Consider the following 18227-nt stretch of genomic DNA (forward strand, 5'->3'; position numbering starts at 1 on the left):
AGGGTGCCACCAACAGCTGTGCATCCAGCCAATCCCACCCACGTAACGTGGAGCAGCTCCAGGCCTGAACTGCAGCTGGCTGTCCAAGGATGACTTTATTTATCTTTTTTCTAAACTTACATGACCAGTTGATCATCTGTCCACTTGTCAGTTTCAGCTAGACTTAAGTAAAATAGGTGGCGGCTGCAACAAGAAATAGGATCAACTTCTCATGGCCAAAGTGCAGCTGAAACAGAGTAACCCCAGAAAACCAGACTGGTCTTTAGGTTATCAGATCAAAGTGTGAAGAAGTGGCGAAAAGTACAGACAGAATAGTTATGAAACACACAGATAAAATGTTGTTTGACTGCAGAACAGCTTTCAGAAAGAGGTGAACTCCTGGACACTGTACTCCCGATAGGGCTTCATGAGGGCAGAATAGAGGGGGACAATCACCTCCCCTTTCCCTGCTGGCCACCCCTCTTTTGGTGCAGCCCAGGATACTGTTGGCTTTCTAGACTGAAAGAGCACACTGCTGGCTCATGTCCAGCTTTTCTTTCATCAAGACTCCCAAGTCTTTCTTGGCAGGGCTGCTCTCAATAATTTCTTCTCCCAGTCTTACATCTAACTGGGATTTCTAAATGCAACATCTTGCACTTGGCCTCGCTGAATCTCATAAGGTTTCCATAGGTCCCAAATACTTACTATTTCATACTATACTGCTTCAATTTGCATTGTCTATATTTCAAATATGAAAATTAAACATGATTTAACACTAAACTGTACAGTAGAATATCTTCAGAAGCATTTATTTTTCCTCACTGAAATCTACCTGAATATCATAAATTTGAAAGTATAACCAAGCATCTTGCAGATTTTAATTACAAAAATTATTTTTTTAAATTGGGATATGCATAATTGGACATCTCTAGGCTGAATGTTAAATCATTCATAATTGTAATTAGTAAGGATTACAACAAAGTTTACCAATAGGCCCAAAATTCTCTCTTGTCTTGAGCAGTTTTTGAAGGAACAAACAGAGCTCAGAACACTGTTTGCAGACGAGAAACAAGCTCTATCCCAATTTGTATTTCTATTCAGATAGAAACGAGAAAAATAACTTTGAGAAGATGCCGTCTACTTAATCCCTATGAAATCCAAACAAATGTGAAAATTTACAAAACAATTCATCCAAAGCTCAGGGCAAATTAAAATGGAAATAATAAAGATTAGGACTGGTAAAGATACATATATCAAAGATATTTTGAACAAGGCTAAAACCATTTTAATCTCATTCAGCATTCTTTCATTTCTTCTTTCAAAAAGCATTTTATGCTAATGTGTTTTGATTTTCACTGAAAAAGTCTATTTCTGAAGCTGCTTTTTGTTTGATTGGTTTGTTTATAACATTAAAAAAATAAAAATAAAAAAATTGCCACCACAGATTCTTATTTTCAAATCCAATAAAAGTATTTCTTATTCCATTCTTTTTGCTCCTTTTCCTTATATGAAAATAAATAAATAAATAAAATATATTGTAGATCACTTGGAAAGCATTTTGGGGGAAAAAAAAGAGGACTATGGGGATTTCATTAGTATTGCTTGTGGTGTGCTTAATTTTTTTATTTTTTCTTTCTTAGAAAATGCAATTACACATTGCATTTGAGATGACAGAGATCGACAGTCTGGCAATTATATTGCTTTTTCCACCCCAATCCCTATTACAGTAAAATTTTAATATATTAATACATTTAATTTTAATATTTTAGGAATTAGGGAAATAGTAGTATTTTTTATCATTTTTGTATTTTAAGGATTCTGTCTAGAAATTGGTGAAATGCCTGGATGGCAATTAGTGTTCAAAATTGTCTCCTTTTAATCTGTTTCAATTGTCTGAGCAACAAGAGCAATGATCATTCAATAATAAAGAGAAAGGTGTGAAGGAAAATACCTAGAAAGGGCAGAAAGCAACATTTGGCATGAACAAGCTTGAAAGGCCATGTGGAAAGAAAAGTGAGGAAATTAACATGAGAGTTCATTTGACTCGTGACCAATGGAAGGAGACCTAACTCTTTGCCTTTACAAATTGAATTATTTTTTTTTTTTACATAAAACTGAACATTCTCTATACAATCTTACCATTCTTTTTTAAGAGACTCATAATTCATAAGGACCTTGTGTGAGTAGTCTCGTGATACTGAGAGCAATGAATTAGAAGAAAAATCAAAATTACAGTTACTTTATTCAGGAATCTGAACTATAAGCCAAAAGCCATGACGTGTTATCAGTGATAAGAACAAGGACTTTGACCTCATGCTTTGTGCATGATTAAAGAACAGAGACCATCTGGACCCCAAGAAACAGGGACTTGTAAAGGAAATTGTACCTCCCACTCTGAAGCCAATAAAAAGCTGGCCAGCATAACAAAAATCCTTACTCAATGAACTCACCATCCATTACAAGTGTGCACAAGCAACACAACATTATTAAAAGCATGAAGGTAAAATCTGATGTTTCATCAACATAAGCAAAAAGTAACATTTTTTTTCTGTTATACAGAAGGACTCAGCTAAAAACCATTGGCTTTAATGACAGAAGAAATTCTTAAGGACTTCAAAAAGGACTTCTGTCTATTTGCCTGTTTTCCATGTAAGAGGATCATAAATACGTTCACTTAACTGCTCCCTCTTCCTCTAGTAACCTACTTAGCAGTAAATTATACTCCATCCATAGCCTTTAAAAGCACAAGCCAGGTTCCAAACAGGGAAATCAATGAGTGCAGTTAAGAACCAGGTGTGTCAGCCTTTGTGAAACTGCTCATGGAAGCTTGGACTTTGGACCATTCATCATGGCTAATTGATTTTCTATACACAGAAACAGAATTCCTCCAACAGCTTTACTTTTTTCAGTGCACTAGGAATGACTTTAAAATAAACTTTACATACTTCCCTGAAGACTCTTGGATAACAAGAGTAGAAGTGTTATCTTTCATCATTTATTCTGATTTTATTCAATACTGCTATCCAACAAGGTGACGAAAGACAGGAGAAAAGGTTTATTCATTTGTTGCAATAGACTAAATTTACACAAGATCTTCCCATACATGCACAGTATCTCTACAAGTACATAAAATATGCCAAGGTGGGTGATTCTTGGTTGTCGCTGTTCTTGTTTGTCGCTGTTCTTGTTTGTTTGTTTGTTTTGTTTTTCCAAAACATAGTGCCATCTTTTTAACACACACTGAGGAAAGAAAATGAAAGATGCCAGATGACAAATTCGAAGTGCTGATAGCTTAGCAAATATGCTGAACAAATATCACAACCCTACAAAGCCATTAAGTACAGGAACTCATTCCACTGAAGCCCAGAAAAGGAAGGCAAATAAGGAACTAGCTCTATACTCATGATAATATGATTAAAGGCAACCAAACTATAGCTAAATTGAATGGGAAGAGACATTTATTTTGGTTCAGTGTTACACATTGCTTTATATTACACTCAAATATTTCTCTTTAGGATAATTATCAGTGTCGTGACATAAATGAGATCATCACTTGTTCTTGCACACATGAGCATAAGTAAAGGTGAAAAGGTTGTTATAAAGGAAGATTACAGATAGGGAAAAGATTTGAATATCTGAATCTCTGCCAAAGGTGAATTATACAAAAAATAAGGAGCCTGCCAAATTCATTGAAACTAGACAGTCTGTCATGAAGTAGAATTTGGGCATTAGCCAGGGACACTTGTTTGAAGGTAGAAAATATTTACTTTTCCAGCAGCCTAACAGTCCCATGTTCTCAATAGGGAATCTCAATAGAGATTTTTTATTGTTTGCATAAAATGGCACCTAAGTAACAAGTTATAGTACATTTATTTTAGCAATTTTAGCAAAATCTGTGCACCTCCTTAATAAACAAATATAATGGTTTGACAGTCAATCTAACGTTCTGTTATTAAACAACATAAGATTTGCAGAGGCCACCTCTGCACTTGTCACCCAACTAATCTGAAATTTGGCTACATACTCAAAATGCCTTTTAGTAGGTTTCAGATAAAACTCTCCGAGATATTGAGAGCTTGATAAAGTAATACTTTGGCTCTCCACTCCATTGTGAATGATATACATTTCCAGAACAATCCTTGGGAGACAACTTGGGTGAAAAAATACTGGTAAGGCACTAAATTCTGATAGTCAAAAAAGTATGCATGGTATTGGAAAGGCATATTTTCCTTCAGAATGAGGACTGCAACCTTCCAAAAAATGTCTGTACTCAGAAAATAACAGCAAAAAGCAATGATAATATAACCTTTCCAGGTGATATGGTGTGTGTGAGTGTTCATGTCTTTACAAAGGCATAACCATCCTTTAGTCATGGCACAGAATGCCAAAGGCAAATCCTTATCCACTTTTAGAGAGGTGATTCAGAGCGCAGGTAAAAGAGACAGTAGATAATTTCTACACTGTAAGTGACCACGGTCTACAAATTGGAATGGATAGATATTCTTGGACAGAATTACATGCAAAGAAATTTCTGATGGGGAGAATGAAAACTGAAAACCAGAATTACACAATTCCACGGAGTAATAGCAGTAATTTTAGACTGAATTAGCAATAATATCTTTAGGGTCACAAATGAATCTGTTCTGTTTTGATTTGGTTTGGTTTAGTTATTCTGAGGAGGCTCTAGGACAGTTTGTTGAAAGAAGCCCAAAGGAAACAATCAGGCAGACGTACATGAGGAGTGTCTCCTGCACAGTGGGATACTTTTCACTGCCTATGGGACTCTGTCACTCTGTTCATATCCAGAAACAGACTGGCTCATGCTCAGAGAGACAACATACTATAATAGGAAACCTCGCTGAGGGTGGGACAGTGGTAAGCAGTCAGATAGCCACCTCTGATTCATTTCTCTCTTTGTGCCTCTCTTCAGGGAATTCTTTATCTGTTGCCCATGGGCGTGGTGCGCTGTTCATCTGAATGTGACTACATATTGCACCTGAAGGAAGACTTCTTAAAGGATTGCTGCATGTTGCAGTGATGATTTTAGCATTTTATCTGCCTTTATGGGACTTCATTTGAATGTGTCCAGGCCAGAACAGGCTTTGCTATACACACTGGTGAAGATCCTGGTGCAGTACTCCATGTTCCTGATGTGATAGGTCACAGTTATCTTTCCTCCTAGCATACCATACGCAAAGAACATGCTGGGCCATTTGGAAATCTGCAAGTCAGAACTAAAATTAAAGTACAATGCTACCTAAAGCATGTTACTACTCTGTAACTGCTGCTGCTGCCAGTGGACCCAGCTATAAATTGCAAAACTGCAAAACTGGGACCTAGGAGTTAAAGATTTTAAACCTTTAAAAATATATATTAAAAAGTGAAAAACGAAACAAAACAAAACAAAAACTATTTAATCTTTATAGTTTTCTGGCAGAGTTAAATACAATACCAGCCATCGTGATCAATGGTCAAGTAAGGTTCAGAAAATCAGCACAAATTTCCTTGCATGGACTACTGAGAAGATACAGATATGCTCCCCTCACAACCACTTACTCTTGCCAAGAACTCTGGAAAGTGGTGTACTCAAGCACTCAGATGAAGGCCAGTGTTTACTGGAATCTGCTTTGAATTGCAAGAGGATACATATATTATTAGGTCTCAGAACATTCATTGGCTTCATCTGGGGAAATAGTTTCCATACTCTCAATGCAGGCTGTAGCCCCCAAAGGAAACACTGCAAAGAAAACCATTTAAAAGAATAGGAGCAACATTCACCATGAAGGGAGCCAATATAGTCACAAATTGGACAATAAAATTACCGAAAGTGAGCTGCTAACTCAGAGTGGTTCCAACCCAGATCTCCTGTTGTGTAATTTCCTGAGGCAGATTTTGTCCCAAAGTCACTGTTAAAAGTGATACTGTATTTCACTTCCTCCAGTAAAATAATAAAACCAAATCAAAGAGCAAAGTCATAAATCTACATTCTTTCCGAGCACTTCTGCTTCAGTTTGTGCAAAGCTCTTGCTCTCCCAAAGACAGTTATGCTGGTGAATCCACAGGTAGTCTTCTCCTGAGCTTTAACTAAACACAACTGTGTCAGGCAGGGGGCCTCAACAGGCTGTTTTTGCTAAATGACAGTCTGAACATCTGTCAACAGCTGGCAAACTTCTGAGCTCTGCCTCATAAAAATAGATTTTGTTCAACTTTTTGTATTCTTGTCATCATGTGATAAACTGTGGAGTATTCTTCCATCGAAAGTCTTCAGAATTAACCAGTCTTTATTAGATCAGAGAAAGAGGAAGCGTACTAAGTTGCTTAAATAATAATAATTATTTTTCTCAGTGTTTTCTGTAGTTTACAATAGATTTGAACCCACAGGCTGTGATAGGCTGGTGCTGACTTCAATGACAAGATTTTTGCTTTTGCAGGCTTTCTGATGTTCATTTCAGAAATTAAGCATGTGAAAACAATAACATGGCAAAGTCCAAATCTGAGTGAGTGCTGTCTCTGGATTCGGATAGGACAAATGGATTTTCAGATTTTAAAGAAAAAGGGAAATACAGAGCCCTGAACAAATTTCTTTTGCAATTATTTATATGCCTGCCAACTAAAATTTCTTGGTGTTGTGGACAGAAGATAGCCTTTTTTTTGTTTGATTTTCATCGTAGAATCACAGAATGACTGCTAGGGACCTCAAAAATCATCCAGTTCTAACCACCTGCCATGGGCAGGGCTATCTCACACCAGCTCAGCTGCCCAGGGTCCAATCCAACCTGGCCTCAATCTCCTCCGGGGATGGGTCACCCACAGCTCTCTGGGCAGCTGATCCAGGCCCTCACCATCCTCTCAGTGAAAAATTTCCTCTAGCATCTGAATCTCGCTTCTTTTAGTTTTAAATCGTTCCCCTTTGTCCCATCACTGACAGACCATGTAAAATGCCTGTACCCTTGCTGTATATAAGTTCCCTTGATATACTGAGAGGTCATAATGAGACCTTCCCTGAGCCTTCTTTTCTCCAGACTGAACAAGCGCAGCTCCTTCAGCCTCTCTTAATACCAGAGGTGCTCCAGCCCTCTGCTTATCTTTGCGGCCGTCAAGACCTGCTCCAAAAGCTCTGCATCTTTCTGGTGCTGGGGGCCCCAAGATTGGACACAGTACTCCAGATGGGGCCTTACAAAGGCAGAATAGGAAGGGAGGAAGATCATTTCTCTCACCCTGCTGGACATTCCTCTTTTGATGCAGCCCGGCATACAGTATCACTGATGCAACGGAGGATGAAATTTTGCAATCGGCATTAGTGGTTGTTATAAAATTAGCTCTGTAGCAGAGAAGTCAGTGTCAGAGTGTCATTCTTCATGTAAATTGAACACCTCCAGATGTTCTTAGAAGACACTTGTGCAACCAAAAAAAAATATTTAGAGATAAGGTAAGACCAGAGAGTGACAAGTATTCAAAAATTTCAAGTTAATTTGACAATATGCTTTAAAGTTCTATAATATTGTTCTTGTAATAGAAAGAAATTTCTGCAGTATTTTTTTTTCTAACTTTTCACCGTGGGTACATCTGGTATGCTTATTGGAACTAAATTATTTCTTTCTCTCTAGTTCAGTGCAACCAAGAGACGTAGCCATTTCAAATGTTATATTGGTTAGTTAACAGTACTGTCTAATCATAGAATCCAAGAGCAGGAAAAACTTCTCCACGAATAATACTTTACGTACTGAATTAACATTAAGATAATGAGTGAACAAGTCACCCCTATCATGGTTTGCATTGGAAAAGGCAGGTTCATTAACACTTCTATCAAGCCACAGTATTGCAGTGAGGCAATTTGAATATAGAGGGGATAGGGAAATAGTTAGGTACATTCTGTGGAAAAAAGTGTCAACATGCGCATATAAAACAAAAAATACTTATATTCCTTTCTACTCCTCCCTCCTTTCTTTCCTCTACCTCACAACTTCTCCTGCTTTTGGAGCTTTTGGTTGTTTATTCTTTTTTTTTTTTTTTCCATAGGACACAGACAAGTTTTCTAAATTAATCCATCTGGTCCATGTCCGTTTCTTATTCTCACTCACAAAGTATATGGGTTAGATCCAGCATTTCTTCTCAATATTAGTAGAGGGTATGTGATGAGAAAAATTGTCTGTAAAAAGAACTATAAATTAGATTTTTTTCCCAATCCATTAATTATTCCCCTCACTGAACATGTTAGATAATGATTGGTAATGATACAATCTGGCCCAAGTTTCTGACAGTGTGTGTGCCAAATATCAGTGGCATGATTTTCAGAAGTAGAAAACTGTCTCCAAGACTGACAAACATATTCAATGAATATGTTATATTTTTTAGCAATTGGCAAAAGTCACAATGTCTAGATCTGCATAAAGATACTGCTGAAGCTAGAATTCGTTTTGGATCACACCTAAATTTTGGCAGATGTTTGGAAATAATCTCCCATCAGAAAATAAAATGACACTGTCAGAGGAAAAAAAACTAACAACTTGCTCATAGGAACTTAACATATTTTTTTCTGCCAGGACTCACCAAGTCAAACAGCTCTTAATCATCTTCTGTGCATAAGAAGACTCTGTTGAATCTCAGATTAAAGGCAGTGTAGAGGCTGTCTTCTTTCTCTGCTATCTCTGAAGTCCACATGGAAACAAAATTAGTGGCAGGTGACAAGAAAAATTCTTGCAACTCTGAGGCAGCCCCCAGGAAAAGTTAAATAAAGCTAATGAAATGATGAATATGATGACAAAGTATGAAGCTGTTAATGTGTGAAATTCATCAGTGGACTGATGCCATGAAACACTCTTGATGTTGACCTGTTAGTACATGGGTCCCACATTTGCAGTAAGCTGCTTCTCAGTCTCTTGTAGCCTCAAACTGTCTTTAGCAAGAGCATCTACCTTCAACCAGGCATGACTGGAGGAGGCTCACAGAAAATAGACTCTCTTTGTTTCATACAAAAAGATTTTCATCACCATTCACATGCCTAGAACACATGTCAAGTCTTACCAATGAAAAATGAATAAACGTAGTAGTGCAAGTATCTCTGTGCACATTTATATTTATACATAAACACTCCGTTTCCACTGTACACACATCAATATACATTATGGTTACAGAAAGAAAGTGAGAGATGTTCTCACTGAGCAACAATACTTATTTAAATCATTGCTTGACTATATAGAATATATTACAAGAAAAAGGAGTTATAAGGATAATATTATTTAGATTATAACTACTTTGAAATAGGAGATATAATTTTCTATACATTTAGATAGCTGCTAGTAAAATAGAAACAGTCTTCTTTATAATTTTCAGGCATTAAAATTATGACTATTATTACACAATAATTAAAATCATACACTGAATCATGATCTTATTTTTCTGAGTATTCCCAAGCCAATTATAAAGCAAATTATTCAAATTATTATTTTTAAAAAATCCCTAATATTTCTTTTTCTTTTTCTCCCACAGTGCATCTGGAAAACCTTATTTATGGCTAAGTAACAACACTTTCCCACTTCCCTACACCTCTACAAGGATTACCCCTTAGGTTTCATGGTTGAACTTTTATCTACAATGCCTCTATATCCTTAGGGACAAATTCTTATCGTACAAATGAACAAAATTCAAAATGAATGTATCAGTAATGATAAAAATACAGATCACATTTATCCATAAGATTTTGTCCAGATTGCAGTTCTTAATGGAAAAAAAAAAAAGAAAAAAGAAAAAAAAGGCATAGTTAAGTTTAATTATTTCATTGTGTTTATATTTTGTTTTGAAAACAACAAATGGATTAGAACAGATGGACTTAATAAATATTATTTTCAAATTTAATCCTTTTTAGTTATTTGGGAGTGAGAAAGCATCATTAATGATAAACTTTGAATTCTGTACCTTGTAGCTGGAGGCCATTCCAGGACCAGAAAAGTTTTCCATTGAGAAATCCACTAAAAATGCTGTTATGATTCTTAGGTTTGGAAAGATTCTAATTTACTATTATTACTTTTGAAGCACTATACCAAAGAGTAAGTTTATATGGAAAAGTACACACGCATGAAAAGTAGCTTTCATGATGGAAACAGTGACTATCTCAGCTATAATGCATCCAGAGACACCATTATAATCATAAAAACATCACTTGGGATGTCCTTTCTGCATACACGTATTGATTTTCAGGTACCAACTCACTATCAACAAAATGACAGGTTCAAACAGCTTACACCACCAATTCCTAGCAACATATCGAATTAATTCACTTATCAAGAAGATTTAATCCTGCTTCCAGTGCTTATGAATCATCGTAAAATCCATGATTTATGAGATGAATTGTATAATTTTCTGTATAGCCTCTGTACTATGAAAATATATCTCCAAGGTTGGACAGAATACAGGTTGAGTCATTCAGCTTAATTGAGCTGTAAAGCTTAGAGACTCTATAGAGCCAGTTCCAGCTCAGATCTCCTAGAGAACCTCTTAGGTTAAAGACCCAAGGTAATGGCAACATTTGTGTCCAACCTAAATTTATTTCATCTAGTACTGTGTGATTTCAAAATGGAAAAACATGACTTTGCCAAACCAATAGATGTTGATGGTACATCTTTGGTCTCCTTTGTATGTTAACTTCAGGAAAAGGCTGTAGAGTGCTGCATGTTGCCCAGAGTCCTGCTCCTCCGCATATCAGTCTTCTCTGGAATGATCTTTGAAGACTGTGAAATAAGAGAAAAAGTAACTACAGTCCTAAACCTGTGCTTTGCCACACAGGCAGCACATAATGCAAGCCAAAAACAGTCTAAGTTCTTCTTAAATCTAAAATTACCAAAACTTAAGAAAATGGTACAAAAATGCACCATCTTCAGTAACAAGATTTTGATTAGAGATTAGAAGCAAACTTTTGCTTTTCAAAGCAAATCTTTGAAAAGCAAAAGTGAGACTGGTAAGCAAATGCCAAAAAGTGGATGGTTGCTTATTTCTTTGAAAAGCATATCTTCAGCAGGCAGATGCAACGCCCCCTCACCACAGCCTATTGCAGTCAATGTCATGTGACAGGAAAAAGTCTGACCCACAACACACTAACCTCAGAGAGATTTTGGCCACAGATACCTTTGCTGTCAATCCTTTTCTTCTGATCACTGCAAACAGAAGCATTGCACAGTTTCACCATAACTTGCTCGATGCTGACAAGCTAATCCTCCAGAGCAGGCTGCCTCTCCTCTGAGCACACACCCAGATGATGCTTGCTGTCAGCAGAAGGAGCCCTGCAGAGCTTGTGCGCACTGTGGCATGAACTTTGGTATTAACAGCCATCTAAGAATTGGTGGAACGGTAGAAAAAAAAACATTTAGGTTTCAGTGGAGAAAAGGTTATGTCAGTAAGTTTATTATTACATTGTTAATGATCTATAAAAATTCTAAAGCCTTTTCTTTTATTCATTATTGTTTGCAGAAAAACAGATTTACATAATACTTACAATTTCATATAAGGAAGCTTAAAAAAAAACAACTGGGAACTGAGGAGGCCTTCATAGAGGGTGAATGGCAATTGCTGCTGCTAGTACAGTCAACTGATATATGTGTTGCTTGAAAATGACTAAAATTTGTCTTCTGAATAAAACCACAAATATATTTGCAGGTCAGGATATAAAGAATTATTGCACCTAAAAAGTAGACAGTTCGGGCAATATAAGAAATGGTAGCTCATCATTACTCATTAAAAAATTGTGGTTTTGTTACAGAAGTTTCTCTCAGTTTCAGCTAATAGGGAACGTGTCACTTAAAGCAAGGAAAATTTTAATATGCAAGAAAAAAAATGGTGGATCTTTATCAATAATTATGTTTTTAATGGGTTCAAAGTTTGAGCAGTCATAGGAAGGCATGAAAGCATCTACCTCTTACCCACTAGGGATATTTGCTGTTAAGTATGGCTCAATAATTCCTCCAGATAAAAATCTATTAGCAAAGTGACTTCAATCACAGTGAATGCCAGACCTTGTCAGATCCCCATCTTATTTCCCTGGATATCATTCATCTCTCTTATACTGATTTCTAAAAATTAGGTGTAAATGAACTATTAAAGTAAGTTCAGCCTTTTTTCTTCTTGTAGAGTGGTGGGGTTATGGCAAAAAGAAAATTTTAAATTTACTGGTCTAAACTAACTGATTTATAGAGAGAGGGAGAGAGACATATATATTATTCTTAGTCTGCACAGTGAGAAAACTGTGAATAAAGCTGACAAACAACTACAGCTGTATATAAAGCTTCTCCAGCAAAATTTTTAAGGGAGATACGTACAATCTCATTAGTGTAGTTTTATCATCTATGCGTACTATATATTAAGTCTTCAAATGTTGTCAAATAGCCTTTGAGTACTATAATCTGAAAAAAAATAGGAAATAACATATTTGATTAATGAAATATTTGATTTTCATGCTTTTCCATAACTGTCTACTGTCTTAAGTTAGACGCAACAAATTTCACTTGCTAATAATTGTGCTTTGTTGTATTTGAGCATACATTATATCTGTTCGGAGGAAAAGAGTTGCTAAATATAGGAGTTGTAAAGAAGGAACAATGAAAATTTGCAAAACGCAGTGAAACACCACTGTAAAATCTTACTGTGTAATGAACTGCACAAAAGCTTAGAGAACTACTTCCACAGTCAGCTGTAGTTGTTTGTCAGCTTTATTAACAGTTTTCTCACTGTGCAGACTAAGAATAATCTCCTGCCCAGTGAATGTGAATGATCTGGATTAAGGTTTTGGGGAGAGGAAGGGCAAGAGGAAATAGTGAATGACTGTCACATGCAAAAGTTTGGGCTGATGCCAAGTGCTGTGTAAGTTTAGGATTACAGTGTAGTTCCCTGCTTTTTAGTAAACCCTCTTGTCCTTTTGTATTTGTTTGTACATGTGCTCAGCAGAGTGCTACCTTCAGCGCTCAGACACATTCCTACTTTAAATACTGTCCTATCAGGCTAAAAGTACACTTGGAAATAGAGAGATCATAAAATGCCTTGGGCTAGAAGAGATCATGAATATCATCCCATTCAAACCCCTCTGCCATGAGCGAGGTTGGCCCCACCAGATCAGGCTGCCCAGGGCCTCATCCAACCTGACCTTGGATGCCTCCAGGGATGGGTCAACCACCACTTCTCTGGGCAGCTGTGCCAGTGCCTCACCACCCTCTGAGTTAAGGATTTCTTCCTAACGACTAACCCAAACCTCTCCTTTCATTTAATTTTATAGCACTGTGACCACTATTGTCTATTAAAATATTTCTAAATTTGAATTGAGAACACAATGTCTGTAATCATATTAGGTAGAAAAGATATGGGAACTTGAAAAGTTTGCATATCCAAATATTACAATTGTAATCAAAAAGTTATGCATACATAATTATAGCTATTTTATTCAAAGTATGATAACTTTTACAGGAATTACATCTCTTTTCCAGTTAGACGTGAACTGGAAAAGTCAATAGAAATATGAAATGGAAATTCAAACATTTAAAATACAAATCACTTAAAACTAATTACTAGCGTTCAGGCAATTTCAGAAGCAGTTCCTCTCAAAGTATTAATAACTTTGGCAAACAAAGATAATAGCTTTGTTCATGCCATACTCAGGGTCCAGCCAGTTCAACTTTGTCTTCTTGTGGCCTCCCAAATATTTAATGTCCACCACCTTCCCCATCTCCCCTGCCACAGATTCTGTAGAAGGTCCCCTACAGTTTTCTTCATTTTCCCTTGCTGGGTGCCACCATACTTCACCATTTGAATTATGTGGCCTGCTGCTTTGAAAGCAGCACTTCACGTCACAGTTCTTCTCAGTGTACCATTTTTTTTTCTTTTGTACAAGGCAATGCTTTGCTCTAAAAGTGTCCCACTGACTCTGAAATGAGGCTCTAAATAAAGTAGACTGTATTTTCTGTTTTCCATCAAAACAGATTTCATCAAGTAGTATTTCATTTCACTGGGCTAAATACAGATCAGTCTGAATCCACGTTCTTTCTGGTTGATGCTTTACTATTTTCATGGCACTTTTCAACAACTCTTTGCGACAGGGAAAGTAACAACTTGTAACGGCACCTCTAAATCTAAATTTAACTGCACACTCATGCTTATTATGCTCCTTGGAGATATGCATGATTATCTTTCTGTTTGTGGTACCCTCCAATAAGATTAACTCAAAAAAGTTAGAAAAAATAGTCTGGGCAAGCATGTTGGTGTTTTCGGACTTTCTTTAGCCAACATAAACAAATCTATTCCCGTGTGGCCTAAGATATGGAGTACTCTTCCTGCACCATCAAAACATCATGTTCAAAGAATTGAGTATTAACACTCTCCTTGGACATAGGCATAGATAACTCAGATTTTTCAGAAATCGCTGTATTACTTTGGTTTATATATAACATTTTTTTCAAAATGTGTACTTTATTAAAAAAAAAAAAAAAAAAAAAAAAGGGGTCCTAAATTCATTGGATTTTATTCACATACCAAGAGTCTATAATTGCTGAAAGAAATTATGTTTTCCTTTTTTTTTCTTTGTCTGTTTTTTAGCTAGATCCTCATTTTCCCATGTAAATCATCATACACAAGAATGTTTTCTGCATTTGCTGTGGGAGAATTTTCTACTCCAAAAGTGAGTAAATATACAAGCTTGTAGCTAATATTTTGTCCTGATTAACATGGAGACAACCACTGAGAATGTAAAGGCTGAAGGTAAGAAGACAAATGTTCACAGGAAAGGAAGACCAAATATTCAGAAAACAATGTTTTAAAAGAAGAATTGAGGGGATTGACTTTCTTTAATAAGGGTTAGAGAAGGGTTAGAAGTAGCAAATTTCCTGGAATTTCATATGCTGCTTTGATGTATTACAATATCTCCTGACTTGAGAAGTGATTATGTGACAATCATTCTGGAATGGTCCAGGTTTTCTTCTGGTCAGAAGGCAGGACTGGATCATAAGTCAGCAGCTCTGGCCAACCAATGTACCGTATCCCCTTCCCAGGAGTACTGCCCCACAAAGTGCATGATGCTTATGACAGTAGCTATCAGGACTAAGGTAGGAGTCCCCACTTTGGATTTTTTGCTTCCCACAGATACCACCTCCACTTTTAGGTACTTAGTATTTGCTAGTACCCCATTTTTGGCCCCAGATCATAGATTGTAAGATCTTTTATTATCCCTTTCTGCTTTACGGATATATAATGCAACACCTTCAGAATCACCTTGACCTACCTGCCCTAGCCAGGTAAACATTTCTTCTGAGATCTGAAGTTCACAATTCACGCTCAATTAGAGAGTTTTCAGCAGCTTTGATTCTTTCCAAAACTAAATCAGAACTTTTTGTCTGTGCCCTTCAGAAGGTTTTTATTATTTATTTTACCAAATTTAAATGTGTCAGAAATTTTTTCACTCCTTTTTGCTTTGAATGTATGCTACACATTCCTATGGGGCCCCTCTGTTACCAAACAAGCACGAGTACTAAGTGGAGGAAGTAAAATTTTCCAGAATGTGAGATGTGAATGCCTGCCAGAACCCCATGTCAAATATGAAAAATTAATTGGTGTTACTTAATCCACTCCCAATTCATTTATTTTCTCAATGATTTAATCCCTTCTGACTGTGCATGATTAAAGGGTCCAGATTCTTCTCTTTCAACATGTATCTGCAATAACTGAAGAATACTTCTGTTCATACCTTCTTTTCATCTTGAAATATGCTGTTTGTTTTCACAGAGTCAGAATTGTCCCCAAGTGACAAAGGAATATCCCTTCCATTGGCTTCTTTCAGGACTGGGAATAAATCAGACCACCCAGAATCAGAATCTTAAAGAAAAGGATCTCTTCACTGAAGAGATTATTTACAGGCTCCTTTCCAAGTAGGAAGTGACCTTTAAAAATAAACTTGAACAAACTATTCACGCATCACTAACTTAAACAAACACTATAGCTTTAGCTAAACCAGAAACTATATTTCCTTCCTGATGATTTTTAGTCAATTATCCATTGGAACTAACAGGAAGTGGAAGATCCTCAAAGGAAGTAAGAAACAGATGCAACATGTTTGGAAAGTTATTATAATTTATGTAAACATTATCCCTTAATAAACTAAGCCTCAGCCAAATAAGTGGCATCAAGCATATTAACAACCAACATTTTAATTGAGCAAAGCTGGACGTGTCTCAATATGGGCACTTATTCAAAACAGAAGATAGAATTCTATACAGTCCTGAAGTCCCTTTGCGCCCAGTAAATTCACTGGTAACTAAAGAATTCCCTGAGAAGATTACGATTTGGTGTGCAGAACATGGACTCTCCATGCACTCCAGAGTGGGAGTACTTCAAAACCCTTTCATTTACACTGGAGACTACAGTTCTTTTTCTCTTCAGTAACTACTGTATGCAATCTTTAAAAGAAAATGGCAAATTAAAAGAACTGGACAAAAATTGTTTACTTTTTCTAAAGACTTAAAATTGGTTGGAAATATGTAAAAGCAAATGTAAAATGTCAAGGTAAAAGTGTTCTGCTTCCGTACCTATACAGATTTCTAAGGGATCCATGTAAAGTTACTGAAATGGGATTTTTATTGGCAGACTGATGTTCAACGTTAAGACTTTAGACCACCAATGGAATGCTTTTTTTAGACCTTTATATGTGCAAAAATGTTGAAATGGTGTGTCAGAAACACAAATAAGTTTACAATGAACACAGAACTTCAGCTCAGTCTGTCAGATGTGCCAGTTTGTCTACTAAGAGCCATGTTTCCAACAGCTTGAAGAGAGACTTCTTTGTGTCTGTGCATGAAGAAAGTGGATCAGGAACATCACCAGCACCCTGAAAGCAGGTATACAGAAAAAAAAAAAAAAAGACCTGGAGTGCTCTATCCCAACCAGCCTATTTTTCATTCCATTTTCAAAGAGATTCCCGGATGCATCCTTAGTATGCCAAGTGCTGAACTCAAGTGCATCAGACTGCTTGTGCTTTGAGAGCATTTTATGTCAATTCTGATGCTATTCTTTGTGGTCTGATAATTTTCATGGTAGACAAGCCTGGTTTTGGTGAGTTTCTGAGACATACTGTGTAGTGTGCTGGTAACCAAAGCATGCAAATATGCAAATCTTACTTGTAGGAAAACCTTACTCTTCAGTAGTATTGCAAAGTCCTGTGGAATGAAAAAAATCAAGGAGTAGGCTGTTTTTTTCTTGTAGTATTACCTACTGTGGATATCTCCATGTTGATCCATGCATTTCTCTGGAAAACTGCAAATTAACATATTAGATTATGATTATTTCTTTAGCACAAACAAAGATCTTGTTTATACTACAAAACCAAATCAATCTTATTTCAGATGTAGGTCCTACACTCATCTCTATCGTTGCACAGAAAACTTTCATGCATGTACAGAAAAGAATCTGTAGCTAGAATCGGTAGCTAAAGAATCTGGATCAGGCCCCGGGCAACCTGATGTAACTGTAGACGTCCCTGTTCATTGCAGGGGAGTTGGACTAGGTGACCTTTAAATGTCCCTTCCAACTCCAAGGATTCTATGATTCTATACTTGTAAATTAAATGGATCCAAACCTGTTTTCTAACCAATAGGTACAGAACAGTCCATGGTGGATTCATTAAATTCTCTTCCTCTGCAAAAGCAGGACTAATGGAAAAGGTCTACAAGATTGGCCCAGGAAGCTGCATGAAAAGAAATGAGTAGTGTGCCAAGAAGCATGGACAAACCTCATAGCTGAGCAAAAGGGACAATCATATTCCAGTGCCCAGGAACATTCCCAGAAACTTCAATTTACCAGAATAAAGCTTATATTTATTTTGCATCTGCATATCTGTATTTATTTTAAAACCAAATCCCATTTTGTATGTCAGTTTTAAATCTCAAGTCCATCCATCAAATATTTAATTAACAACAAATACACAGGATCCGTTTCTTTTTTTTTTTTTTTTTTTTTTGAATACAGCGGTTGAGTGGTTGCTCTGAGTGCAGCACCAAACCACATTTCTGCCTTGTTTGCTATCTCATTCTCCTGTGACTGATTTCACTGAGCTGTGTTTTTAAAGCTATTAATGATTCTACTTTCTCTGTGTGTCTCTTTACCAAAGGAAAAAGCAATCACAAAGCCTTCTTATATATAAAACTACATCCACATGTGTTTGAAAAACATATTAAGTTCTTAATAATGTAACAGAAACAGGCAGCCAGGAAAAACAAGTAGATCCT

This window comes from Centrocercus urophasianus, unplaced genomic scaffold (assembly GCF_019232065.1).
Source record: "Centrocercus urophasianus isolate 14NV4802_14NV808 unplaced genomic scaffold, USGS_Curo_1.0 seq_10, whole genome shotgun sequence".
NCBI lineage: Eukaryota > Metazoa > Chordata > Aves > Galliformes > Phasianidae > Centrocercus > Centrocercus urophasianus.